At 48.5% G+C, this 27,143-nt stretch overlaps 1 protein-coding gene across 4 annotated transcripts in view; it reads right to left on the bottom strand.

Moving 5' to 3' along the window:
- NMNAT1 (nicotinamide nucleotide adenylyltransferase 1) overlaps window positions 1-27,143 on the bottom strand; it is a 229,078-nt gene that overhangs the window by 182,300 nt on the left and 19,635 nt on the right. The window contains exon 2 of one of the 4 annotated variants that reach the window (XM_078642277.1): window positions 21,882-22,209. The exons of the other annotated variants lie outside the window; for them this stretch is intronic. The gene's annotated coding sequence lies outside the window, so the exon portion shown is untranslated. The remainder of the gene's footprint in view (window positions 1-21,881; window positions 22,210-27,143) is intronic. 4 annotated transcript variants of the gene reach the window in all.

Genomic DNA, 27,143 nt, shown 5'->3' on the forward strand with positions numbered 1-27,143 from the left:
TCCGACACAGGCTCTCCGAGTTGTCTACCGATCGGACGGGGCAAAGCACGTTTGGCAGGATTTGTTCTGGGGTCACCAGGTGACAACGGATGGCCGTCACACTGGCCCTGGTGTCACGCAGTGCCTCGGCCTTGCGCCCATTTATGCTCACCCATTGGCTGTACTTCCGAGTGTTGGCGGGCACGGGAGTCCGCGGGACCATGTCTCTTCCTCCTAGGCAGGCCAGGGTCATGGCGGCGGGTTCCCACTCGAACTGCTCCGACTCGTATGCTTCAGAGTCTTCGGAGACCTGTTCTTCTCCTAGGGCGGCGGCCGCCACCTGGCGGGGCCCGGGAACCTGGTTCTTCGGGCAGGTCGGGTCACTGGCATAGTGGCCGACTCGCTGGCATCGATGACACGTAACGTTGGCTCGGAACCCCGGGCGCATCGGGGGGTTTCCCCGGCCTGCTGGGGGCGGGGTGGTGTTAGCGGGAGCGACTGGGGCAGCGTCTCTGCCCCGGCCCTGTCCTCCTCCTCCTCCCCGGGGACGGTGATGACCTTGGTTGGTTCTGTTCTGCTCGTTCGGCCCACTCCGGGCCACTCGGGTGCTCTCCCACCGATCCGCCTCGGTGGCGAGCTGCCGTGGTTCAGTCAATTTACTGTCGAGGAGGTGCTGCCTGAGCTCGACGAAACAGTTGTTGGAGAGGTGCTCCCACACAATGAGATTGAAGAGTTGTTCGTAAGTGGTTACGTTGTTACCCTTGATCCATCCCTCGAAGGCCCGGCTGAAATAGTTCACGTATTCCAACCAAGTTGTGCCTGGGATCCGGGTGCAGTTGCGGAACCTCTGGCGGTACATTTCGGGCGTAAGCCCATATCGACTGAGGAGGGCGGCCTTCATGTGGTCATAGGACGTCATTTGATGGTCCGGAAGCTGCAGCAGGGCATCACGGCCCTCATTGACGAATCTCCCCCATAACCCGGCTCCCCAGTCACTTCGAGCGACCCGGTGGGCAGTCATGGCGATCTCATAGGCCTTGAACCACTGCTGTATGTCGTCGTTTCGGTGGTATTCTCGGACCACATCCTTGGGGATGTGGACCTTCTGCTCGGTAGTACCCGGGGAGCGCGGTGACTCGGGCACCCCTAGGTTCTTGTTCAGTTTGCGTATTTCTATCTCTGCTAGTTTGCACTCGTGTTCGTGCGCCAGTCTTTTTTCCTCGAGATCCCTCTGTCTCTGTTTTTCCTCTCGTTCTTCTCTGAGCCGTAAGTGTTCTAAGTTTATTTTTTGTTCCGCCAGCTTCAATTCTCCGTCTAATTTGAGCCGTGCCAAGTCTAACTCGTGTAGTCTATTTTTTTCCCGCTCCTGGATCTCTTCTCGGGAGGGGCCTGTTCTCCGTTCTTCCGTCAGGGTGGTGTTGACTTCCGGGGCTTCGGGGTCCCGGGGGGTGGCGGTATTCGTCTCTGTCCAGGCTTCTAGGGCGTTTTTGAAGTCTTCTTTCGTGCTTAGCCCGGTGGTAGCAATGCCTAAGTCCATGCAAAATTGTTTTAGCTCTCGGTGGCTGTATTCTTCCAGCTTTTCCATCTGGAACTTCTCTGCCGATCCGTTCTCTTTGGTCGTCATTGTGGTTTTCGTCGTAGGGTGAGTTACTGTCTGTACGGTACGCGTTGGTTCGGATCGCGCCGCTGGCCACCAATGTTAGACGGGGACCTGGAGGGTCGGCCGAGCACAAGGGGAGAGGCCTCCAGTGAGGACCGTCTCCAGCGATCGCACAGACAGGTAACTTCCCCCCCCACAGATGGACACCACACGAAGATCAGATTAATACCTTTTATAGGCAGTTCTTGAAATGAGGCAGTATGATACAAGGAGATCAGGACACGGTGGTCCTCTCAGCTCTAGTCTCTAGTAGGAAAAAGGGGGTAGCGGGACAGTCTTGGTACCCGTAGGTACGGCGGTGGAACGGTGATAGCTCACAATCCTCGAGCTCGGTGTTCGGACGGGTCGGACAGCGCCAGCAGGTCCCAACGAGGATGAATGTTACAACGGGCCGCGGCAGCGCCAGCAGGTCCCACGAAGATGGAGGTTACAACGGGCCGCGGCAGCGCCAGCAGGTCCCACGAAGATGGAAGTTACAACGGGCCGCGGCAGCGCCAGCAGGTCCCACGAAGATGGAAGTTACAACGGGCCGCGGCAGCGCCAGCAGGTCCCACGAAGATGGAAGTTACAACGGGCCGCGGCAGCGCCAGCAGGTCCCACGAAGATGGAGGTTGCAGAAGGCCGCGGCAGCGCCAGCAGGCAGGACAATAGTTCACAAGGCAGGGCTGCGGCAGCGCCAGCAGTCCGTCAAGGATGAGTTCGTCGCGGTGTCTCTCGACTCCAGGATACAACTGCCTTCCTGTTCTGGGGCTGCCTCAGTTATAGGTCTGGCGCTCTTTGATGTCCGGACCCTCGCTCTTGGAGGTCGGGAGGTCCGGGATGAGGGAGCCCAGACACCCAGCAAGGGGGTGGAGCCGGCACCCGGGGAGGCCGGGGGTGATCGGCACCTGGCGGGAGAGAGCCATCGACACTTCTTACTCCCATTGACCTGCCAAGTGGTCCGTTCACCTCCTGGGTGGATGGTGGTGCCGGGATGTCTGGGCCTGGCCAGGCCCGGGGTTGGGGTCGAGCTGAGGCCACGCGGCCTCGTGGCGCAGTGTCCAAGATGGCGGTTGGCCCGGGCAAGGGTGCTGACGGTGGCCCAGGCCAGGGACACAGGGGATACCGGGGGTAGACGTCCCATGGGGGACGGGTTGCGGGTTGCTTCTGCGGGTAGCACCTGGAGGGCCGGTACCAGGGCCCTGTCATGCGGGGAGGGAGCGAGCCCTTCATGGGGCCTGTCCAACAGTGGCGTTGCGTGTGTGAGTGGCGTTGCGTCGATGAGTGGCGTTGCGTGGATGAGTGGCGTTGCGTGGATGAGTGGCGTTGCGTGGATGAGTGGCGTTGCGTGGATGAGTGGCGTTGCGTGGATGAGTGGCGTTGCGTGGATGAGTGGCGTGTGTGAGTGGCGTTGCGTGTGTGAGTGCCGTTGCGTGTGTGAGTGGCGTTGCGTGTGTGAGTGGCGTTGCATGTGTGAGTGGCGTTGCGTGTGTGAGTGGCGTTGCGTGTGTGAGTGGCGTTGCGTGTGTGAGTGGGGTTGCGTGGATGAGTTGCGTGTGTGAGTGGCGTTGCGTGTGTGAGTGGCGTTGCGTGTGTGAGTGGCGTTGCGTGGATGAGTGGCGTTGCGTGGATGAGTGGCGTTGCGTGGGTGAGTGGCGTTGCGTGGGTGAGTGGCGTTGCGTGTGTGAGTGGCGTTGCGTGTGTGAGTGGCGTTGCGTGTGTGAGTGGCGTTGCGTGTGTGAGTGGCGTTGCGTGTGTGAGTGGCGTTGCGTGTGTGAGTGGCGTTGCGTGTGTGAGTGGCGTTGCATGTGTGAGTGGCGTTGCGTGGATGAGTTGCGTGTGTGAGTGGCGTTGCGTGTGTGAGTGGCGTTGCGTGTGTGAGTGGCGTTGCGTGTGTGAGTGGCATTGGGTGTGTGACTGTGCTGCCTGTGGCGAGTGCAAACTACAATCAATTGGCACAGATTAAAATAATATTTTTAAAACATGAGTTTATTATGCCAGTTTCAAAACAACTAGTAGTTTCACTTAACCTGCATTAACAGTAGCACTTGGAATATAGGTATTTAAACTCTTTGATGTCGCACATACGGCATTGAGTTGGGAGATCAACAGCTGAGCTGTACATTTTCAGTTTTGCGTGTAATTGTGTTATATCTAGGGAGACGGACGGACGTGAAAGTGATCGGGGGAGGAGGGGGGTGGGGAGCACGTGAGTGGTGTATGTATGTGCCTAAGCGAGGTGCTTGGGAGAGCGAGGCTGTCCAGGAGGGAGGGGGAAAAGGGAGGGGTTATGGCAAGCAGGGGGCCTGATTATGGCCACAGCTTGAAGTCTTTGAAGTCTCTGCATGCTGGCAAATGGTGATGAGGCAGAGAGTCTTTGATTCAGAGTTGTACTTCTGGATTGCTTTACTTAGGGAGGAGCCAGACAAGCATGAGGGCCTTTGAAAGTCGGTAGTATAGACGGTATGTGAATGGCGACTTTGGGTGATGTTATCATACATGGTTCATGGCCCTGCACTGCAGAGCCGGCATAGCGGAAACGCTTTATTATTTACTGTCAACGAGAACTGAAGGCGAGGGTGCTAGGCAAAATGCAAATCTGGCGGGCGAGACAGTGCAGTGTCCCGAAGATGGGGGGTTGGGTAGTGTGGGGTAAACAAGAGCCACCCAGCAGCACGTGAGCGGGAGGCACCACTTGTAGGGGGTGGATGTGAAGAGGACTCGTCCCTGTGCACGCGAAAGTGAAAGCAGCGGCCGCATCAAAAGTGTGCAAATTTAAAATACAAACTGCAACGAAGTAGAGCATCAAAAAGAACCCGCTGTAGACTTACTGCAATTTGAGAGATGCTGTCGCGTGAAGGGACAAACTGAGTGTGTTACTGCAGTAGAAAGTGAAGAAAGGCAAACCAAGATGAAAAAAAAGTTAAAACAAGAATAAGACCAAAAGAGACAAGACGGAGGGAAGGCAGAGAAGGGGAGGGGGGAGGAGAAATGCGACACGGCGGGCAGGGGAGGGGGCGGAGCGGGGAGAGGGTGTGAAAGCAGCAGGGGCCTGGAGTGCGGCTGAGGGAACTGAAGAAATGCGACACGGCAGGCAGGGGAGGGGGCGGAGCGGGGGTGTGGGAGGAGTGCGCCTGAGGGAAAATACATGCAAGGCAGGCGGCTGGGGGCATGTGCACGCGCTTTTAAGCTCAATGCGCATGCGCATTGAGCTTGAATTTCACGGGCACTGCAAGGAATCGCCACGATTCCTTGCAAGTTGGTTAAAGACTGTTTAAGCCCCCATAGTCTCGCAAGCTCGATGCGCATGCGCATCGACAGGCGAGACCTAAAAACCGCATGCCTTCCTTCTCGCGCAGCGGATGCACCAAAGGCAAGCCCATCTGCGCCATGCCCCCTGACCCAAATAGGGCACAAAAAACTTACTACCCCATTAGCCAACTAATGGTGTACCGTAATCCACCGCTTCCAGATTGTACTCTGCTACATCCTGAAAACGGGGGGAAAAAATGCTTATGCTGCGGTTTTTCTTTTGGCATGACCCCGGATCATAAACCTACTCCAAAGGGCAACAACATAAAACTCCTCCCAGTAACCATGTTACACTAGCTATCAAGGAATTCTCTTTCCTTAGCACAAACTTTTGCTCCCTCCCGAAGCACAAAGCTGTAATTTTTGACCTTTTGGTCAATGAAAAGCCAGATGCCGTATTTCTTACGGAGACAAGCTGCACGAAGGTTCTGGCCCTGATGTTGCGGCCGCTTTGCCATCCAACTACGATATAGTTAGGAAAGACAGAGGCTCTAAAATAGGTGGGGGTATAGCCATTATCTTTAAAAAAGATTACCAGTGCAAATTCGAAGACCTACTGCTCAGAAACTGTGAGGCAGCATTATTCAAGCTAGCTCTGACCTCGAAGTTTACCTTCTCCGGCATACGTGTGTACCGCTTTCCGGGCCGTCCGATCCGTGGGCCTCATCTTTCCTCAGTCTGATAACTCCTCTGCTTATGAATGCTGCTAATTTTTCAATTTTAGGTGATTTAAACCTACACGCTGGAAAGATTCTGGAGGAAGGACTATGCCTCCGACTCCAAAACTGCTTACAAAATGGCTAAAAAAGACTATCATAATCTTTGTAGGTCAGCACGTGCGGCACACATAACAACAATTCATGGTGCTCTAACTCCTCCAAAACACTATTCAACATGGTCAAGGAGCTCGCTGGCTCCGAAACACAATCTAGGCCCCCACATTAAATAAACGGTAAACTTTCTTTTTACAGAAAGTAGAGAAAATATACTTGGAGTTAGTGAGCTTGCAGCGCGACAGCCCCCCTACACTGCAATCTAATAATTCCCCTCAACCAGCATCCGCACTGACCTCAGCTGACAGTACTCACCCTGACCTGGTTAGGGCACCATGTACACCTTCTAATGAACTGGACTCATGACCCTTATTAAACATAGCCTCATTCAAATGTCTTCTTGACAGTGTCAAGTCAGGGTTACCAGGGACCCTTTTCCTGCATCTGTGCTCAAGCAGCTTGATCCGCCATCTCTGCATGCACTTATGGACCTTCTTACTGCCTCCCCACAGGAAGCTACAGTTCCACCAGAGTGGAAACATGCTATGGTGGATCCTGATCTGCCCTCTAACTACCCGCCTATTTCTCTACTACCGGCCTTCTCCAAAATTTTAGAGAAACACATCCACGTTCAGCTTTCCAATTTTGTAGAGTCACAAAAATGTCTTCACCCTTACAAATCGCGTTTAAGAGCCGGTTTCTCTACGGAAACAACTCTTCTTGGGGTAACAGAAAGACTGCACCGTCACCTGTATGCTGGAGACACGGTGGCTCTTATATTGCTGGACCTAAGTGCAGCATTCGACATGGTGTCTCACAACGTGCTAGTGAAAACACTAAGATCACTTGGCATTGACGGCTCAGCCCTCAATTGGCTTATTTCAATTCTTGCCAACCGAACTTTCTAAGTCTTTTCCCCAACAGCCAGCTCTGATACCTGTTCTTCACCTTATGGGGTACCTCAGGGCTCCATACTTAGCCCTCTACTATTCAACTTATAGATAAGGCCCTTAGCTGATGTCGCCGAAAAAGCCAGGTTGTCCCTGTTCTCCTACGCGGACAACTCCCAGATAATCCTCTCCCTTTCCATGGAAAGTGCGGCGGAGTTTTCCTCCCTCCAGCTGGGCTTGGGTAATGTTGCCTCATGGATGCAGGCTAATTACCTTAAGCTCAACAGAGAGAAGACCGAGGTATTGATCTTGGATAAAAACAAGGATCTCTGGGGTCCTCAACACTGGCCTAGCGAGATGGGTATACTTCCTCAGCCCTCCCGTCAAGTTCGTAATTTAGGTGTCATTATTGATGACTCACTTACTATGCAACATCAAGCCACTAAGGTGGCCGCCACATGTTTCACTATCCTGAAGTGGCTAAAAAAGATCATTTGGATGCTTCCAAAGCACACCCAGCGAACAGTAGTCCAGGCGTTAATCACCTCAAGACTGGACTACGGCAATTTTTTTTTACCTCAGGACCAAAAAGGAGTTAACGAGCAGACTGCAAATGGTTCAGAACTCTACTGCAAGATTACTTTGCCGGGTTCCTAAAGCTACCTCTGTCTCAGGTCTCCTGCGGGACCTGCACCGGCTCAGGGTGGAGAACCGAATCAAGTTCAAAGCCCTGAGCTACATGTTGAAAATCAAAATAGGTGTAGCCCCATAGTATCTGCAGTCTTTGGTCTGTCCCAATGTGTCTTCCCGCTGCCTACGTTCATCCACTCAAGGGAAATTCTCTGTGCCCAGAGTCAGACTATCTCAGATGGGAGGCAGATCATTTGCCTACCTTGGTCCCTCCCTCTGGAACTCCCTTCCTACATCTATTCGGAACAAAACGGTGTATATCCAATTTCGCAAATTATTGAAAACTCGGCTTTATAACCAGTAATCATTTAAACTTATACATTTCTATACATCCCTTGGTCTGCCCGTAGCCGGGAAACCCTTTTTGGATTGCTGTCGTGCCTTACAAATTTAATTAATATTAATAATAATAATAACGCTAAATTGAAACGCTTTGGTGTTTTAAATAAATACAATTTTTTTTCATTTTGAGGAGACCCTCGTACTTTTTAGGTCTCGCCTAGCGTTAGCAGCGCACATGCACTGCCCTCGCCATACGAGGGCCTTTTGGAATCAATACAGTTTCGTATGGGACTTTAAGCCCCGCCCTTGTTTTGAATTGGCACGCGTCATCATTTGTTAAACACTGACGCGTGATTGAAAATCGGGCTTTTGGGTTAACACCTTGTCCACTTTTGGCCCCACCCACCCGGACTGGCGACAGCCATCTTGTTCTTTTTACACTTCTCACATTTGTCAGTGCTTCTCCCTACACCCCTTTCATACACTTTCCCACCGACACAGAACATTGCTCTGCCAAGGGCCCCCTCCTCCTGAGCCCTCATCTGCCCAGCTTCTCGCCTCTCACTGTTCGCATCTCTAAATGTTTCTTCTTCCCACCCCACACTACTCACATTTCAGAGTAGTCATCTCCTTTCAATGCCCCTCATATGGAGGAGAGCATGGTACAGGGCATTCATGTAATACGAGTAAGAGGGCTCTTTGCGGTGGACAGAGAGCTACTTCTGGTGTTTTGTGCAGGGTATAGTGGGCATGTAAAGTGTATTGGGGCCAGGTTGAGGTCACTCAGTTCAGTGTGCTTGAGAATGACTACATGTGATGTTTAGCAGGAGTTTGTACAGTCGGCTACGTGCAGCATGCGAGGGGCTCTACTGTGCGCAGAGTATCCGCAAAGGGTGGTGTGTACGGGGGACTGCATGTTAAGTGTGAATGGGCAAGGAGGTGGTAGTGTAGTGTGAGGGAGAAGGAGATGGTTCTCTGCAGGGGTGCATGCACAATTCCGATTTTAACCGGGAAAAGAGTGGGCGTCTGTGCGCAATATAGGGCTACTCGTGAGTTGGGTGTGTGCACTTGAACGAGATTATATGGTATCGGCATAGAAGAGGAGACTGGACAGTGCGTGGCTGCGCTATAATATGTACAGGATCTGGGTCAGGCAGAAGAATTGCCCACCGTCGGAAATGGAAACTTCATTGAACGTCAGTGGGGTGGGGGGAGCTGCATGCACCATACAAGAGGGAGATGGTAGCTACACATGGTGTCTATGAATAGGGTGCTTCATCTAACTTATAAAACCAAATCTGCAACTTGGGAAAGACGTTGGTTAAAAGTTTTTTGCGTGGCAATTCGTATAGCAATTAGCCATATACAGTGTAAGCAGGGGGCTTCGTGCACACCTTGTGCTGCACAGGGTTGTGACTGAACGCAGCATACATTGAGAAGAACAGTTAAACTGTGAAGGTATTGTATGGAAACATATGTAGCAATGCATGTGTGTGTACATGGGGGCACCCATAGGTGGTGTACCTCAGTGGCTTTTACAGTGCTTTGCTTGGAAAATTCAGGGAAAGGGATGGAGTAGCCGACACTGACACCTCATTTCAGAAAGGAGGGCAGCCGCGGAGGCGTGTGGTCTGTACATACAGTACAAGGTGGCGAACTGTTGTAAGCTTGTAAACTAAAGGGTGGGTGCTGCAGGTGGCACTGCATGTAACCTGCACAGCGACCAGTGTGGTGCCAGTGTGTACATTCGGGTAAGGACTGTTGGGCACGTACAAAGAGACCACAGCAGATAATGTGGGGAACACGGTTAACAGAGGGTATTGTGCACTGCACACATGTCAATTTACTGTCATGGAGCCGATTAGTGCTTGTGCATCCATTGTGTGTCAGTGGAGTGTTTATGGGAAGCAGTGAGCCCTGTAACTTGGGGTCTGTACGTACCATACTAGGAGATACATTGTGCCCACAAGCTCATCCTGTGCACAGGACTCTTGTACAGCCTTTTTGTTGCTGTTAGAGGCAACACAGTGCTATGTGAGAGACTATACGTTGTCTGTTACTTCTGTAGTTTGGGGCAGTGCAGAGAGGTACATAATTCATGTGCTGGGAGGTTTGCAGAGGGATCCCGTGCCGCCTGCTGCCGCCTGAGAGGTCCTTGTGCTGCTTCCTGCTGTGTGGTGGAATGCCTTGGCAGGGATGAATGATGTGCGCAGGAGGGGCAGGGAATGCGGGTGTGGTGGATGGGACAGGATTGATAGGTGCGCAGAGTGTGGGAGTCTGGGCATCAGGAAGGTGGAGTGTGTAGAGGCAAGAACTGGGGTTTTTAACCCCTTCGACGCTCATGACGAGCTGGGCTCGTCATGAGGTAGCCTCCTCGCACGCTCATGACGAGCCCAGCTCGTCATGTAAAGTGCGAATCCCTAAAACCCAGCGTACGGGCGGAAATCCTACCGCACGCATGCGGTTAAAGAAGTGTGGGTAAGTAATGTAGGGGAGAAAAGCTGCGAGCGAAAATGAGAAAGGTGGGCAAAGGGGTTGGTGTGCCAGTGTACAGCTGCCACTGTTTCTAAGCAAAAAGTGCGTTTCTTGGGCCAGGTATATACCTACGGGGAGATGGTTGCATAGATGTGCATGAGTGTGAGCAAATAGCTGTAGCGGTACGCAATTCAGGGCTAAGGTGAGTGTAAAAATGGAGAAGTGCATGTCTTTGAGGAAAGGGCTAATTAATAGATTATTAGAAATGTGTGTGTAATAGGGTTAAGAAATGTTAATACGTGTACTTAAAGGGCTCCAAAAGTGTGTGCAAAAGGCTGAAGGAGTGCGCAACCCCGTTTGTACATGGCTATACCTGTCGTCTTGACTTTGGGCAAAGGACTGTGGAAATGGATGTGCAATGGTGCCTGCAATCGACTGTAGTGGTGTGCCTAAAGAGCTGAAGGAGTGTGCATGTCTGCAGGAGTGACAAGCTCCGTGAGTGAAGGGCAGCAGCTACATGCTCCAACTAAGTGAGTTACTCATTAAATAAGAGCACTGCTCGTTTGTTTAAATGCAGGTCTTAAAGCATTGATAGCTGGAAGCTGGGGGAGTTGCTAAATCACACACCACAAACCTACTGCTCAACTACTCAACTACTATTCTATTGTTCCTTATGCATTATACTGCTGTCCACACTTTCCAACATACAAAAACAACACTAACTCCAGCATACTTTCTCCAAACACTCCCATTTACTATATCCCCACACCTTTCTTCTGCATCACAGTTATACTTCTCACTATACTATATTCACCCTCATGCTAATAATCTAAACATTCTCCTTCCAAAAGCAAAAATGCTGCTCCTACCCTATTAAAGTATGCTTTCAAGTAGAAAAAAATTAACAAATACAATACTAACAACATAAAAGCACACCATATCACAGACAAACACCAATTAATGCAAGGCTAAACAATACCATTAACAACAAGCATTTGCAATGCAATAGGTCTCGCATTAGGAAAGTGTGAGCTATTGGTATTGTAAATGACCAATTTTTTAGTATGTGTTGGCTTTGAAAATATATAAATTAATAGCATCGTTATTCACAAAGCCAATAGCTTACACTTTCCTAATGAGAGTCCAATTGGCTATGGCAATGCTTGTTAGTAGCAAGCAAGGACAGTGCTGTTGTGGTGCTGAGTGATGATGTGGTTGTGCTGAGTGATGTGGTGGTGTATTAGAGTGATGTGGTGGTGTATTAGAGTGATGTGGTGGTGTCCCCGAGTGATGTGGTGGTGTCCCCGAATGATGTGGTGGTGTCCCCGAGTGATGTGGTGGTGTTCCCAGAGTGATGTGGTGGTGTTCCCAGAGTGATGTGGTGGTGTTCCCAGAGTGATGTGGTGGTATTCCCAGAGTGATGTGGTGGTGTCCCCGAGTGATGTGGTGGTGTCCCCGAGTGATGTGGTGGTGTCCCCGAGTGATGTGGTGTTGCCCCTGAGTGGTGCCCCTGAGTGATGTTAGTAGCAAGCAAGGACAGTGCTGTTGTGGTGCTGAGTGATGATGTGGTTGCGCTGAGTGATGTGGTGGTGTATTAGAGTGATGTGGTGGGTATTAGAGTGATGTGGTGGTGTATTAGAGTGATGTGGAGGTGTATTAGAGTGATGTGGTGGTGTCCCCGAGTGATGTGGTGGTGTTCCCCGAGTGATGTGGTGGTGTCCCCGAGTGATGTGGTGGTGTCCCCGAGTGATGTGGTGGTGTCCCCGAGTGATGTGGTGGTGTCCCCGAGTGACATGGCGGTGTCCCCGAGTGACGTGGCGGTGCACCTGAGTAACATGGTGGTGCCCTTGAGTAATGTGGTGGTGCCCCTGAGTGATGTGGTGGTGCCCCTGAGTGATGTGGTGGTGCCCCTGAGTGATGTGGTGGTGTTCCTGAGTGATGGAGGGTGGAGTTGGAGGGTGGAGTTGGAGGGTGGAGGGTGGTGTTGCTCATGTTGCGATTTTCAGAGAGAGTCCACTGAAAATAGAGGGAGGCATGTTTCTCTGTGTGCCAAAGCAGGACTCCATAGCAGCTGTTACCAGAAAGCTGTTTAATTAACGGGTATGAAACTGGGTTTAAAAATTAACTTCTGTTTATTTCCCTAGTGTCTCATCTGTAATTCTATGTTGATGATCACGGTTACTCTATATCCCTCCGTTGATAAACAAGGGACGGAGGTTTTCAAGTGTATTCCATCGGTGTCAGCTTTAACAATGTAGTCAGCTCCGCTCAAGAAGAAAATAATTGCTTTCAGGTTTGCCTGTCAAAAGTCACGACAAAGCTTCGTGTGAAGTAACTCTAAAATCGCGCATTCCGGCGAACATGAAGGCAAGATTGAAGACAACGGGAAAGTGAAAGGGGAGAGGTAGAGAGGGGAGGAGACTGAATTGAGGGAAGACAGGGCAAGAAAGGTGGTCGAGGGAAAGGAGCGACAGAGCGAGATCACTGGAGGAAATGAAAACAAACGCACGCATTTAAAAGAAGTATTTAAATGCGGCAGTGGGGTGGGGGGCGAGTCGCGGTGTCATGGCTCTGAAGAAAAGCAGATGGTCCTGTTTATGACCTGCGGAGTGCGTGAAGTGGTGGTGGCAAATGGAATCAAAGCGGCCGGTCGTTTTGATGTTCTTGGCTTGCCTTAGAGGCCTGTTAATGTGCAAGCGCACTTTGTACTTATAGTAAAGTATACTGTTTTCTATACAAGCAGCCTTCAGGTATTATAGCAGGAAGCACCATGAGAATCGCATGCAAACAAACACAACCTGTGGGTGGCATAGCAGTTATATTGATTGATTTACATTCCACTAGGAGTTGTAAGCCAATACAACAGCATAGACACTGCCCAAAAGCCACACAGCAACAAAATAAAATAAAAAATGCCTTGCTGTTTCGAAATGAATATGATAATGGCGGCTATATGAGGGCCGCATATTTTGATTACAGCAACTCTGAGAGTGTCTTATTTTAAAACATCGCACCACCGATGGAAAATATAATTGTAAAAACACGTTATGAGTGCTGTATTATAAAAGATCGTACTACTGTTTACCCAAAGATGCACTGATTACAACAACACAATAGGTGTCGTATTTCCTAATTGCAACAACACCGTGAGTGCCGCATTTTTAGGCATCGCACTACCCATGGTAAACTTAATTGTGAAAACGTGCCATGAGTGCTGTATTATAAAACATAGGTTATAAAACATGGCACCACTGTTTATACCAAAAATGCAGCTTTGCCGCTACTGCACTATAGTATAGTGTTCAGCCTGTTGCATACTAAGGAATGAAAGGGACAATTCCACCCGATACACTTCTTGAGACTCTACAACATGCTGATCCTCACTGTGTTACCAGACCCGCACCCCCCCCCCCCATATCAACATGTGAAGCGTTGCATTACTGTGGTGCTTCACAGAAAACATTAGGGCACAGTAGCTCCTCTGTTTTAGTTCTGCGCTAACGAACTGTAAGAACAACATGACAGTAGGCAATGTACTCAAAGCACAAGAATGTGGCGTAATGCCCAGAGCTGCAAGCGAAAAGCTAGAAAGCCAGGTGCAAATTAGAATGTCAGCTCACTATACTGTGACTGTGGGCGAATTAGTTAATGTTCCCGCGGCTTTGAGAAGGCAATGTGTTCTTGTACTATGTAACTAGCTCTCTTGTAAAAGGTGCCACTGTTTTGGGTGGGAGTTCGCGCTATATGAAATCGCCCAGAAAACAAAACAAAACAAGCAATAACAGTCAGATGCTAAATGCGCGCCGCTGCCGAGGCCTATGCAACACGTCGCACGCAAATGGGCTTTGGAGAAATCCCTGGCTTTGTCGACATCTGGCCTGCGTGCAGCAATTAGGATGCTTCATGCGCGCTTCACGATAGCAATAACGTGTTTAGGCGTTTTGAGTTTATTGGTATGTATTTGACTTTTTCATCCAGTGATTGCCCAGGATTACACATCGTGGCGAAAAAGAAGCGTGGATTAAAAAGCATGTCTACTACTGCCACCGTAGGAAAGCCACGAGATAGAAAGTGCGCTAAAAATGAAGTATGTTGCCACAGTGAAGACGTGGGTTAAACGCTGCATATATAGATGAAACGGGAAAAGGCATGGGCTTTGGAAAAATCCCTGGCTTTGTCGACATCTGGCCTGCGTGCAGCAATTCGGAAGCTTCATGTGCGCTTCACGATAGCAATAACGTGTTTAGGCGCTTCGAGTTTATTAGTATGTATTTGACTTTTACATCCAGTGATTGCCCAGGATTACACATCGTGGCGAAAAAGAAGCGTGGATTAAAAAGCAAGTCTCCTACTGCCACTGTAGGAAAGCCTCTACATAGGGGCTTGACTGCAAGGAATGGGGCCTGATGCGATGATGCGAGGCACAGACTGGGAGGGAACGAGCATCGTGGTGTGCGAGTCTTCCTTTCAAGTCGGATGGGGGTGGGCAGGCGGGGGAGCAGGGGAGCGAGCAAGTGGGAGGGAAGGAGCATATGGGGTGTGAGTGAGAAGTGAGGCCAAGCGCGCGCTAGCGAAGCGTCGCGCTTGAATACCTCACATGCATTGGGAGGAATCCGCGCTTGGTCAAGAGTGTTTCCCCTACTATATGCTCTCGCTATTAATCCCTGTGGGATATAATAGCTCGACCTAAAAAGGATGATTAAACTTCAACAAAGGCGAGACCTGGTGCATTTCCAAATGCTTGTTTATTTTTATATGTTGTTTTGTGCATCGAGAACCTGGAGTCCCTCACTGGTGATTTGCTGCGCTTTATAATTGATTGATTTTACATGGCAAATATTTGTAAGGCTCAACTCATGCAGTGCTCTCAGAGCTAAGCCAGACCCTTAGGTTTGGCACTCCTTGTTGATTCATTGGCTCGCCCCAGGCGCGCAACGCCCATTGGAATCAAAGGGCTTCAACCCCCCTATTCCCCCCCTTGTTTTTAGGTCGAGGACCTAAAGGCTGCGCTTGCGCAGTCTTTGGTCGGAGATTTAATGTTTTTTAGATGGGGCTTGAACCCGCCTCTCTCCTCCATCTCTCCTCCATTGGCTGGCTTCCTAAACGGAGGCCAGCCATTGGAGGAGAGGGGCATCACTCCAATCAAGCCCCGTCTCTTTCAGATTCGGGGGCATGTTTTTGGCGTTCTTTCCACCTGTGACGTCATCCGTCACTCAGAACGCCAAAACACGCCCCCGAATCCGAAATTTGCGGAGCTTTGCGGCTGCCATTTTGGTTCCCCTGTTGAGGCGGACTTGAAGCGTGGGCTAGCTTCCCGTGAAAAGCCCTGCTGTAAGCACCCCAAATCCGCTGCCCCCTCTCCAGGACCCCAGGACTCAGCCCTTGTGAGCCTGTGTCCCCCGGAGCACCGCCAACCTGACGAGAAGCGACCCCGTGGCTTCCGCGTCACCCCGCCCGCCAGGACACCACCGCAACGCCGGACAACAGCCTAGAGCCGTCCGCACCGAACCCGCCATAAAGGAAGAAGGTATTGTGCGCTGGGCCCCTGTTTGTAATCGATCATTGATTCTCCTCAGAAGCTGCGGACCCAGCGCTTCGTTCCTACCCTGGGGCCCTTGCCCTGCCCTACCAGCGGCGCAATGTGCCGTCCGCGCCCGTTGAGCCCTGAAGTCAGCCGCGGCCTGCTTCCTCCGCAGCCTCCCTTGCCTCCCCTCCCGAGCCTGCCTCCGATTCCCCCCATGCCGCTTCTGCCGCCTTTGACACCGCTGCCTCCTTTGGGGCCGCTCGGATCTGTTGGATCGCTGTCATCGTAGGCCTCGCTGCCATCCTACAGGAGAGAGTTGTCGTCTGACCTCCCGGGAAGGGTGAGTGTTAAGGGGCGAGCACTGTGCGGTGCCCTGGAGGAGGTGGAGAGGGGACTGTCAGATCATGGGAGTGATGGTACTGCAAGATATGAAGAGGAGCCTGAGAGAGATGATGGAGGGCACGGGAGGAGATACGGGTGACTGCATGACAGGCACTGATTGGGGCTGTGCAGGAAGACATGACGAGGGAGTGTGGGGTCAGGTTTATTTTGTCATGTTTTTGTATTGTCCGTCGCCAAACCAGCTGCCTCTCTGCTGTTTCCAAGTGATATAAAATTGGATTGTGAGATCTCATTATAGGGGAAATGGTTGATGTTGGCTGTGTGAGGCGGTAGGGTCATCTTGCAGCAGCTGAGGTGGTGGAAACAGTATTACTTGTGTTGGGTAATGTGGAAATGGAGCCCTATTAGAAAGAGGAGTGTCCTGTGCAGACATACTCAACAAACCCGTCACTTCTGTAGTGCGCTACGTTATATCTAGGCTCTACACTGCTCTGGTCATTGAAAAAATAACGTAAAAGAACATAATACCTTGAGTTTAAAGTTGCTTCCCAAAGCGAGGAGATCATACTTTTTTATAATGGGTTCCAGGTCAAATTCTTGCAAACGACGTGCCTGATATTTGCAGCTTGGGATTATTGTTTCGACAGCAAGGTGCATACTTTGAAGTCGTGGGTTACTCGGCGGCCTAAACGCCAGTTGCACTGTTTACAAATAAAGGGCATTAATTGAATGGAATAGTTTGAATCTGAAATATTTCTATCTCTGTTTGTTTTTAAAACACGTAATAGTTTTGCAAGTTTTGATTTAGAGATTGGATCAGTCAACAATGTGCTAAAACGTTGGCTCCTTTTAAAGCAATAATAGTTTTACGCCTTTGACGCCACTATTCCTTTGCCAGCTCCGCACACGTCCATACTAACTAACAACAATGCTTTTGTCGTGCTGTGTATCAGATACTCTTTTCTTTGGCGCTCGCCAGTTTACTGACTTTTTTAGCGCCTTTTTAGGTCGAGGACCCACATTGCCTCCTGTGCTTCTTTCAGCAGGCCGTCCCCGCTCCACTCACTGGTCCTCTTCTCACCTTTTCACCCGCCTCTCCCCACTAGTCCGGGCTCCGCTTTTCATCATTGGGCCTCTCTATCAACTCTAGTTGTAGTTCTCCATTCGCCAGTCTGCTCTCGCCGCCCTACCCCCAAATTCGACCCTCCTCTCCGTTTCGTCCTCGTTAATATCTGTCCGCCTGTCCCTCGCTCTCACCAGTGCATGCACACTGTGTGGGGCTCTGTGTGTTGGGCTCTGCGTGTGGGGCTCTGCGTGTGGGGCTCTGCGTGTGGGGCTCTGCGTGTGGGGCTCTGCGTGTGGGGCTCTGCGTGTGGGGCTCTGCGTATGTGTGTGTGGTGCTCTGTGTGCGTGTGTGGCTCTGTGTCCGCGAATACTTTCTACTACTCTCTAATGCTCACCTATTGCCATTGTAAATGACAATACCATTTATTTATGTTTAAAAAAAAAAAAGAAAAACGTCATGAGCAATGCCAATAGCTCTACCTTTAATAATGCAGAGTCAATTGCATTGTAAATGCTTGTTTTTATATGTTGTTTGGTGCATCGAGCACCTGGAGTCCCTCACTGGTAATTTGCTGCGCTTTATAATTGATTGATTTTACATGGCAAATATTTGTAAGGCTCGACTCATGCAGTGCTCTCTGAGCTAAGCCAGACCCTTAGGTTTGGCACTCCTTGTTGATTCATTGGCTCGCCCCAGGCGCACAACACCCATTGGAATCAAAGGGCTTCAACCCCCCTATTTCCCCCTCCCCCCCACCCCGTCGTGTGTGGCAGCCCGGGCTCAGACAGCTCCCGGGCACACACACAGCCGCACCCAAGCACTTCACAGGTCTTTAAAAGACCGTGTGCATGTTAAAGAGGCGTTGTTGATGTTTCACCCCTTCTAAGAGCCCCTGCAGCGCCACTCTACCTACTGCTTTAAGTTTCAGCCCCCCCCCCCCGAAATGTGGCTCTAGTTGCACCTCTGGCTCGCCCCCATATAACAATTAATATATGTTTCTATGCAAGAGGCTCTTGAAGTGATTGAAGGTGGTCAGAAAATAGGAGCAGAACCGAAGAAGGACAAAACACACGGGGATGCCTGCATGCACAAACAGCACTGTTCAGTCGCTGCCTTCGGGGCCCCGGGGGCAGCAAGTGAGGAAAACAAGCTTTCTGCAACCTTATTTGAAAATAGACTCTCGTCCTGCAGGGGTGGAGGCGGGAAATGCGTGGGGACGATGCCTCTTCACACACGGGTGTGTGCGGAAGCGGGAACGTGTCCTGGGTATGAAAGGATGTTGCAGAGCCAGGCCCTAGAAAGTTTGCAGAGAGCTTTTCGCAACAGAGCATCGGCTACTACGAGTCCAGCCATACAAGTGAGAAGTCATCAGTGAAAGACTACTGGGCAGCTTGAGAAAACGTTGGGCTGGTCACCGTAAGTCAGAGTTTACTTTAAACTCGTCAGGCTTTAGGAGACTGGTTAATTCTATCCCAAGTGCATTCGGGAAACAAGCATTTGCAATGCAATAGGTCTCACATTTACGAGAGTTTAAGCTATTGTCATTTACGATGGCAATAGCTCAAACAATTGTAAATGCGAGACCTATTTCACTTCAAAGAAGCAGCCGTCATTGTCCGGGGCTGCTTGAAAGTGAAAGTACACATGGCGCGCTGAATGTTAGGAAAGCACGTCGTGCCTGCAGTAGGAGAAACTCATTAAAGAAAATAGTGCTTACAGACTAAATAAGACATACCATGTCGCAACAGAAGTAAAAGGACCAGTAAAAACAAGCTTTGGGAATGCAATAGGTCTCACATTTGCTTAATTTAGAGCTATTGGCGCAGTATATAGCATTGTAAATGACAAAGTCTTTTACCCAGTTGATCCCCGCAAAGCTCATCAGCATGTGGCCGTCATAAAAAGGAATATCAAAATGTAGGATTGAGCGAAACTACAGCTGTAATGAGAAATACATCATCAGCATTTGTTTTAAACAATTACACATGTGACAGTTTTACAAAGCTATTTTTGTTTTAACCCTCACTGCTGATAAAGTTTTCAAAATTTATGAAATTGTGAAGTTTCTTGAAGAATCAAACATGTGAGTTTCTGTAATTTCACACACACATTCATATAGCCCTGCAAAATTCCAGAATCGTGTATGAAGACGCTGCTGTCAGCCTGTACACCACACACCTACAGGGAAGGTGTGGCAGGGCACCGCCCCGGACTCACTGCTTTGAAGGTGGGGCAGGTGAAGGAAGCATTTACAAGATGAATACAGTTAACTGTTTTTCGGAACATTGCTAATGCTGTGAAGCTTCCCTCCCACCCTTCTCTCTCACCTTAGAGACCCTCGACGGCTCCTGCTCAGAATGTGAGACAAGCAAATATTTAAGGTACTGTGGCACTTTAGGGCACGTACGGTTTCAGTTTATCTTTCCTCCTGTACAAAGTAATTCTAGCCAGGGATATATGTGGATTGCAACAAAAGTTGGAAGGCAGGATCATCATGGCGAAGGCTCAACACCGATCAACGAATGCAAATTGTGCAATGATACATGGCGAATGGGATCCACGTACCAGAAGAAAGATCGCACAGCAAGGCACAACCGTTAACATGTAGGACTGACCTACCATGGGACACAAAACTGCCCTTTATAGATACTTGCAGTCCTGTAGATTAAGGCTCTTTTGATGCATAGAGATTAATTTCTTATTAACCAATTACACGTGATGAAGGGATAGAAACTTTTTGTAGGATAACTAAGTGCTCTAATAGCAGCAACCCACAATGACGTACAAATTGTTGTAATGGTTCACTCAACTAATGAGAATTAGATTCTCAAGTAGTAATCAAACAAATGTATGCTTGTGAATCACGTGTACAAACATCCATATCCAGCTCTTCAATCCACAACACCTTAAGAAAGTATTTGTTAAACAGACCCCCCAGGATATAGCGGCATGGATTGGCAAATTTAGCGGCACAAAAATGAAAATTTAGCGGCACAAAAATGGAAATTTAGCGGCATTTTATTTTGGGGTTTTTGCAACACCAAACACATATATCTTACTGTTTGAGTTATTTGACAACATGGAGCTATGTACATTTTGTTTATTTACAATTCAGCCCATTTGTTTTAGTTAAAAGGCATGTTAATCTTGGCCCGCTCCATGCTCCCCCTCTCACGTTGAAACCCCCCTGAACCCATCGAACAGCCTAACTTTCCGTTTCCAGCTCTTCACTCTGTAGAAAATACACAGCCATTTAGGGGAGAGCTTTACAAATGCTATCAATCATTCACAGCGCTTTGTAGAGTAAAGAAACTAGGACTGTACTGATTGCTGAGCATATATTAAATAAATAAAAAAATTATAACAAAACGATGTCACTAATTTTTGTTTCTTTTGCAGGTGACTAGCTTGCAAGTAGGGAGAAAGCAACATTAATATCCACATTTACAAAAATCCTTTAGTCCTGGACACATACTTTTTCGTAAGCCTGGGTTTATGTTTTCCTTCATGCAAAACTATAAATAATTGTAAAAGGAGAGACAAGTGGTGGGACACGTCAGGACCGCACAGTTACCGTGTTTTAAAATATACAGAAACCAAGGAAATGGATGTGTGGTATCAAATTATACTTTGTTTTCTCTTATAACTGCACACTTGTCACTTTCATCTCCTCTTGTGCACTTTTGACTACCTCATGTATTTTTGGTTGCTCACAATTTTTACTACCTCAAGTATTTTGTTTGCGCACAATTGTCACTATTACCTTTACTACCTCATGTATTTTGTTTGCGCACAATTGTCACTATTACCTTTACTACCTCATGTATTTTGTTTGCTCACAATTGTCACTATTACCTTATGTAAGTAACGTATGTTTTTGCAATCTGTTCTTTTGTAATGTTTCTCATTATGTTTCATCTCTGTTCCTAATGTGAAGCGCTCTGACGCCTTCGGGTAAAGTCCGCGCTATATAAAAATGCATGAATAAATAAATAATAAGAACTTTACCCAAGGCCGGGCGAGGCCTGCAATAAAAGCTTTTCTCTCTCTCCTCTTCCACATCTCCACTGCCCCCCTCCCACCCGAGCAGCGCTTCTAAACGAAGCTGGTTTTAAACTTGCCTACCTAGCCTCCCTATGTGTGCGGCGGGCCCCCACCAGCGTGAAGGACGGACGGCATCCTCAAAGGGCCTCATACAATCACATTACTTTGCGTGACATCATTTGCTGAAACTTTACTTGAGTCAAAGGTCATGCCTTAAAACTGAGTAAATTGAGTTCAACATGCTTCCCCCCAGACAATTTTGATGATGCCAACTCTTGCCACTGGGCCAAATCCACAAAAAATGGTTGGAAATTGGCCTTGCATGGGAGCAAATCTACTGTATTTATTCATGCCAAAGTATACATATGTATATTTTTGTATGCGAAAATATGCAATGAAGGTGTAAATGTACTTGATAACTTTTTATTTCTTTATGGGCAAGTATATTTTCACAGGAATAAAACAACTTCCCCCAAGAGCAGGTAAATCGACAGCCTTTTTCATTGCAGGAAAGAGTCTTTGTATGTAACGAAATATGTAAGCGTGTTGGTGTACAAAAACTCCCAGGGCATTCACGCCCTGTATTATCCAGTCCTCACATAGCGCCCACACAAATTTGCTGACATGAAAATCCTTGTATGAGTAAACAACAGATAAAAACATGTGCGAGCGCTTTACACAGTTTGTGGCACTGTTACTCCCTGCGCCTCCCTGCACTGCCCCCCTCCCACCCGGCCAGCGCTCTCACAGAAACACGCAGCCCGGGGCCGGTCGGCCTCATCTCCGCTGCCCCCCTCCCACCAGGGCAGCGCTCTCCCCTATGTGTGCGGCGGGGCCCCACCAGCGTAGGACGGACCGGACTTACCTGTCTTCTGTTTGCCGGCCGGCTTTTCCTCCTGCTCCGAGCCCCGGTCTCTGCTGAGGAAGAGTCTTCGTGTCGTCGCTGCAGCTTCGTGCTCTCTCCTCCCCCTCTTGGTGTGGTGCTGGTCTTCTTCTCCCTTCGCTCGGCCGCCGTCTTCTCTCGCCGCAAATGACTCAATGGGTGCCTCGCGCCTTCTTTTAAGGCGGAAACGGGGGCGGCGGGCGGAAACGGCAAATTTCGCGGGCTTTATGGCAAATATCGCGGCATTTGCGGAGATCGCGCGATTTTGCGATTTCTTTGCAAATCGCGAAATCGCGATAAGCTGGAGGGTCTGGTTAAAGCAAGAAAATGACACGTTACAGGTTTCATATGACAACTATGTATGCAATTAAGCGTATTCAATGATCTTAGTGTTGAACTGTGGAAAATCTGCAGAGTATAACATTGTCCTATAAATTTAACTGGTATACTGGATTGTTGTGGAAAAGGACACGAAAGCCCCCCCTCCCAAAAAAAACCCCACACTCATGTATGCGGTCTGTAAACCAGCCCGCTGTAGTACCAACGCCCAGGTCTACAACTCTGCCTTGGCAACAACATATCAAGCACTACTACTGCTGAGGGTAAGCCACCACCATTTGCAATTCAGAAAAACTTCCTCTCCCACTTTCACGAAACAAACCATGTGTCAGAACCCTTGTTTCATGCTATAGGTCGATCATACTACCTCACCAACCTGGTCCCCCGCAAGACAGCTTACAGCAGACAACTAGCTTCAGTTACGCCACACTACGAGCCTCCTCTGTGTCTGCTCCCAGCCTTTCATCATGTTGAAGCTTTACACTCCAGTTCAAATGGGACTCCATCCACCCAGATTACAATTAATATCACATTTTGTTCGTGTGAACTGCCTCCTTGTTCTCCCACCCTGCCTCTCCTCAAATGGCACGGAGCCTTGGGTCTTGCACGCCCTGTAGTAGCATTTATGGTGGGCATGTAAGAGATCAGTGTGTCCACAAGGTGCAGCAAATAAGGCGCCGGGGGAACAAGATTGCACAGTCCTAGCCAGTCATATTTCCAGTTTAAGACAGGAAGCTTTTTCTGTTACGGCACCATTTTGCCCTAGGAAGGGCAGGCTTGACTACGAGTAGGTGGGATATACTCTGAATAATAAACACCCTGAGCTACTATAATTGGAAACGTGAAAGCCGGTGTGCACACAAAAGTGTGCTGAGGTGAAAGAGTAGGGGAAATAAGCCTGCTTGGTATATACAGTTTAAAACACACTAGAACCTCTGGACTCCTACCACCTTCATGCAAGGTCTGTCGGACACACATGCATATGAAAATCAAGCCATGTGACTAGTAACGAGGAAAAGGAAGGGGTGGTTAAAGGCCTTGGAAAGGGAATGACTTTGATCTGATTCAAACCGGAATACAGCAAACTGCAGAAATACAGGCAAGGGGGTATCAGAGTGTGGAGGAGACGGAGGGCTGGACGGGATTGACTGAAAAAACATAGTGCCTAATGATGAATGAAGCCCACTGTGTGACGCCGCAAGTGAAAGATCCAGTCCGGGTGGGTGGGGCCAAAAGTGGACAAGGCGGTAACCAGTAGGGACTAAGAAGCCTCCTTTACAATGAAAAGTCTGCGTTTACCATGCCCTATGACGCAAGCCAATAGGAATCATGGACGGGGCTTCAAGTTCCCTTCTAAAACTGTATTGATCACAATACGCCTCGCAGAGCGAGGAGTGCATGGGCGCTCCAGTGCTAGGTTTGCGAGACCTAAAAAAGAAGAAATAATAGCAAATTGTTATGGGGATCGGCCATTCTCACATACATTTCTACCCTCTTAGGTCCTGAAAATATATATTATTTTTTTCATTAATATTTTCTACTGGGGGACCGATAGTGATCTGCAGGGAGAAGCGCACTGTAAAAGAAAATGCTGTTGGGGGAGGGGTGGCACTCGACACATGATCCGAGCCCCTACACGCCCATATTTTTTTCCATTTTTTAAATGCGTGTTTTCCACTTAGAAAACACACACTTAAAAAATACATATATATTGTTAGGGGGTTGGCCCTCCTGACATAACAGTCAACCCCTTTTGGGCCCACAGGGGTTTATAGACAGCCCTCTTAATTCTCTGGTCTGTAATCAGCCCTCTTCCTCCATTGGTCTTGTGTCATTCACATTATTCTTCCACCTACTACAGCATAAGGCAATGGGTCAGCCCACTTCTGCTGTTGGCTAACTTCACTGTGAGTGAAAGCATTGTGAATTTTCACAAGGAGCACGCCTGCACACAAGATAGGAGTCTTCAGTTATAAAAGCTACTATGTGAATGTGTGCTTCTTGTGATCATAACTAGATTTTTGCCCTCATGAAATTATTTCCATACTAGCAATGACCCAACAGCTCCGCCAACAATAACATTTTGCATAAGCCATAACAAAACAAGCGCAAACAGGTCTGGCGACCGTGGTCATCTTTTTGGATTTGCAAATGGCTGTTTAGCTATCTGATTTGCTAATGGGGGGACAGACACGTATTGTCATGCCCAAGCCTAGTTTTTGGCCCTGCCTGACAGATATGTTTTTTAAGCTGTCTCCCACCTAAAATTGTCTCTACTGCATGCCAGGGACATAATAAATCAACAGTGGCTGGAGGTGGCTCGCCCATTGTACTTTGAAGTATGCTGTTGTATAGTGTATGTGGCAAGGTAAATTATTTTTGTCTTTTTTTAGTCTTTGTAAAAAAGGTACATCGATAAACTACGTGCCTTGTTGCTTTTTCATTGTTGCATCTATCTACCACTTGCACACACCCTCTGACTGATTTAGAACGGCACTTCTGCTTTCAGTGTGGTAGAGTGTTTTAGTTTTAGAAGGAAGGTCTTAGACAGTCAACAGAGATGGCATCTCAGTGGCAATCTGCTGTCTACACCCTAACTCGAGTTATGGAGGACAGCTCTGAGGCAGGATCAGAAACTGAGACAACATCTGAGGGAGAAGACAAAGGAGCAGAATCTGGAAGCGATTTTTCTGTCGGCAGAGTTTCCATCCGATGACTTGTGTTCCAGTTATTAGGAGGAACATGGCCACAGCAGTCATGATGTCCTTTCGCAAGCACAATCTGTGCAACAAAGAGACAGCAGCAGGGTATACTAGCCCAGAGAGCAGGCACATGCAGTGGCAAGCACAGACCGAGTGCTCTTTGGGCAGCACACCCCTCTCGCCACCAAGTCAGAGCAACCCCAAGTTCCTGAGTTCACTGCAGACAAATGATGGAAAGTCAATACAGCAAATCTTTTGCCAGTTGATTGCATCCATCTCTTTTTGGACATTGACTACCATGAGGAAATAGTGCACCAAACAAATGCGCGTGCCAAACAGTTTCTGAGGGGGCATGGAGGCACTCTTAGGTTTCATTCTAGGGCACATCGGTGGACTCCCACTTTACTTGGGAGAAATTCCTGGTCATTTCGCACAAAATGGGGATAGTCCACAGACCAAGTGTATAGTCCTATGGTCTACTGACACAGATCGATTTTTGCTATTGCAGGGTTTGCTGCAATCTCAATGATAACTCTGCTGTATTACCCCAGGACCATTCAGACCAAGAGAGGTTGAACAAAATTCAGCCTGTCGTGGAACATTTGTATGCCATGTTTTTAGAGATTTATACACCTGGAAAGAATATAGCCACTGATGAAGCCTTGGTGCTTTATGAAGGCGGCTGTTGTTCAGGCAGTACATACCGACCAAAAGAGCTTGTTATGGCATCAAAATGTACATGCTGTGTAAAAGCTCTACTGGTTATGTATAAAGGCTGAGAAATGAATACAGTGTGTGCTCTTCCACACTAAAACTCACAGCAAAGATTGTATGGGAGCTTGTCCAACCACTCCCTCATAAAGGTTATAACCTTTATGTGGACAGTTTCTATACGGATGTAGAGCTGTTAAACGAGCTGTACAAAGCTGGCACTGTGCATTGCAGTATAGTTTGATGTCATTGCAAAGGGTTCCCGCACTAGCTTGTTTGTAATATGCTCCAAAAATCACAGAGTACTGTGCTGCATTCCAATGAATTGCTTGAGGTCAAATTTTCTGATAGGCAGAATGTGTACGTGCTGCACTGGCTCCCGGTCTCACAAAGGATACAATTCAAATCACTCTGCATCGTCTTCAAGGTGCTGCATAGCACTGGGCCTATATCATTACAAAACAAGTTTGACTGGCATACTCCCAGCCGCAGCCTTCATTCCTCCTCAGCAAACCTGGTGAAAATGCCCAGGTATAAAAGAGCAAAATCGGGGGAAAGAGCATTTAGTGTCACGGCAGCGAGGCTCTGGAACAGCCTACCAACCTATCTTAGACAGACGCAGGATCATTTGAAGTTCCAAAGGAAAATAAAAACTTGGCTATTCCCCAAAGCATACATTCTGTAGTAACATGGCCTGGGTGGCACTTTGGCGGCAGTGTACATGTATCTGAGTGCCAGTATGCCCGCAGGGTTACCCTGCGCTTTAGGATAACATTAACATCTGCTGTAAAGGACATGGCAAGGCTGCAGGATTGGTAAGTGTGTGTAGCCGCTATTGCACTCGGTAAACAATCTAAACAATATTATCAAATGTTTTGACCAAAAGAATCCTGTTCTCTATGTGTCGTGCAACAGGAAAAAAGGCCCTGCTCGACCTTTGAACTAAAAGCGAAAAAGGAAATCCTGGGTCAATCCCCAGGAGAATCCGTGCACAGCCTATTCACTCAAGGAGTGTGCTCAAAAATTGACTATTACAAATTTACAAAAAGCTCAAGCTTAGGTTCTCAAATCTTTACAAACGATGACAATTAAACCGTATTATAATAAAACATTTAACACAATGGTGAAGAATTCTTCAATAGTCCTTTGAATTCTTATTTATTTTATGTTCGTGGAAATTGTTGAGGTGTCATTAAATCCAAAGCGAATGGCATCATCTTTCCTGTTTAAAAATCCCAATGCATTTCGGGCAATCCATAATGCCCTTCCTCAGGGGAATCTACAATTTATGATAATATGACATAATTATAATGAGAATGCAGCGTGGTACATAAGGTTCACAATATTTAGGTCAGGAAGAGTACATTAGTGATCTAACAATGTTGGGAAACTCGGTGCTGTAAAGAATACCAAACCACCAGATAAAATAGTGTTAGTGAAAGTGAACAACTATATAGTTAGTTCCAGACCCGTCTAAGATGGCCGCCATTTA

Source organism: Lissotriton helveticus, chromosome 5_1, assembly GCF_964261635.1.
Source record: "Lissotriton helveticus chromosome 5_1, aLisHel1.1, whole genome shotgun sequence".
Classification (NCBI taxonomy): Eukaryota; Metazoa; Chordata; class Amphibia; order Caudata; family Salamandridae; genus Lissotriton; species Lissotriton helveticus.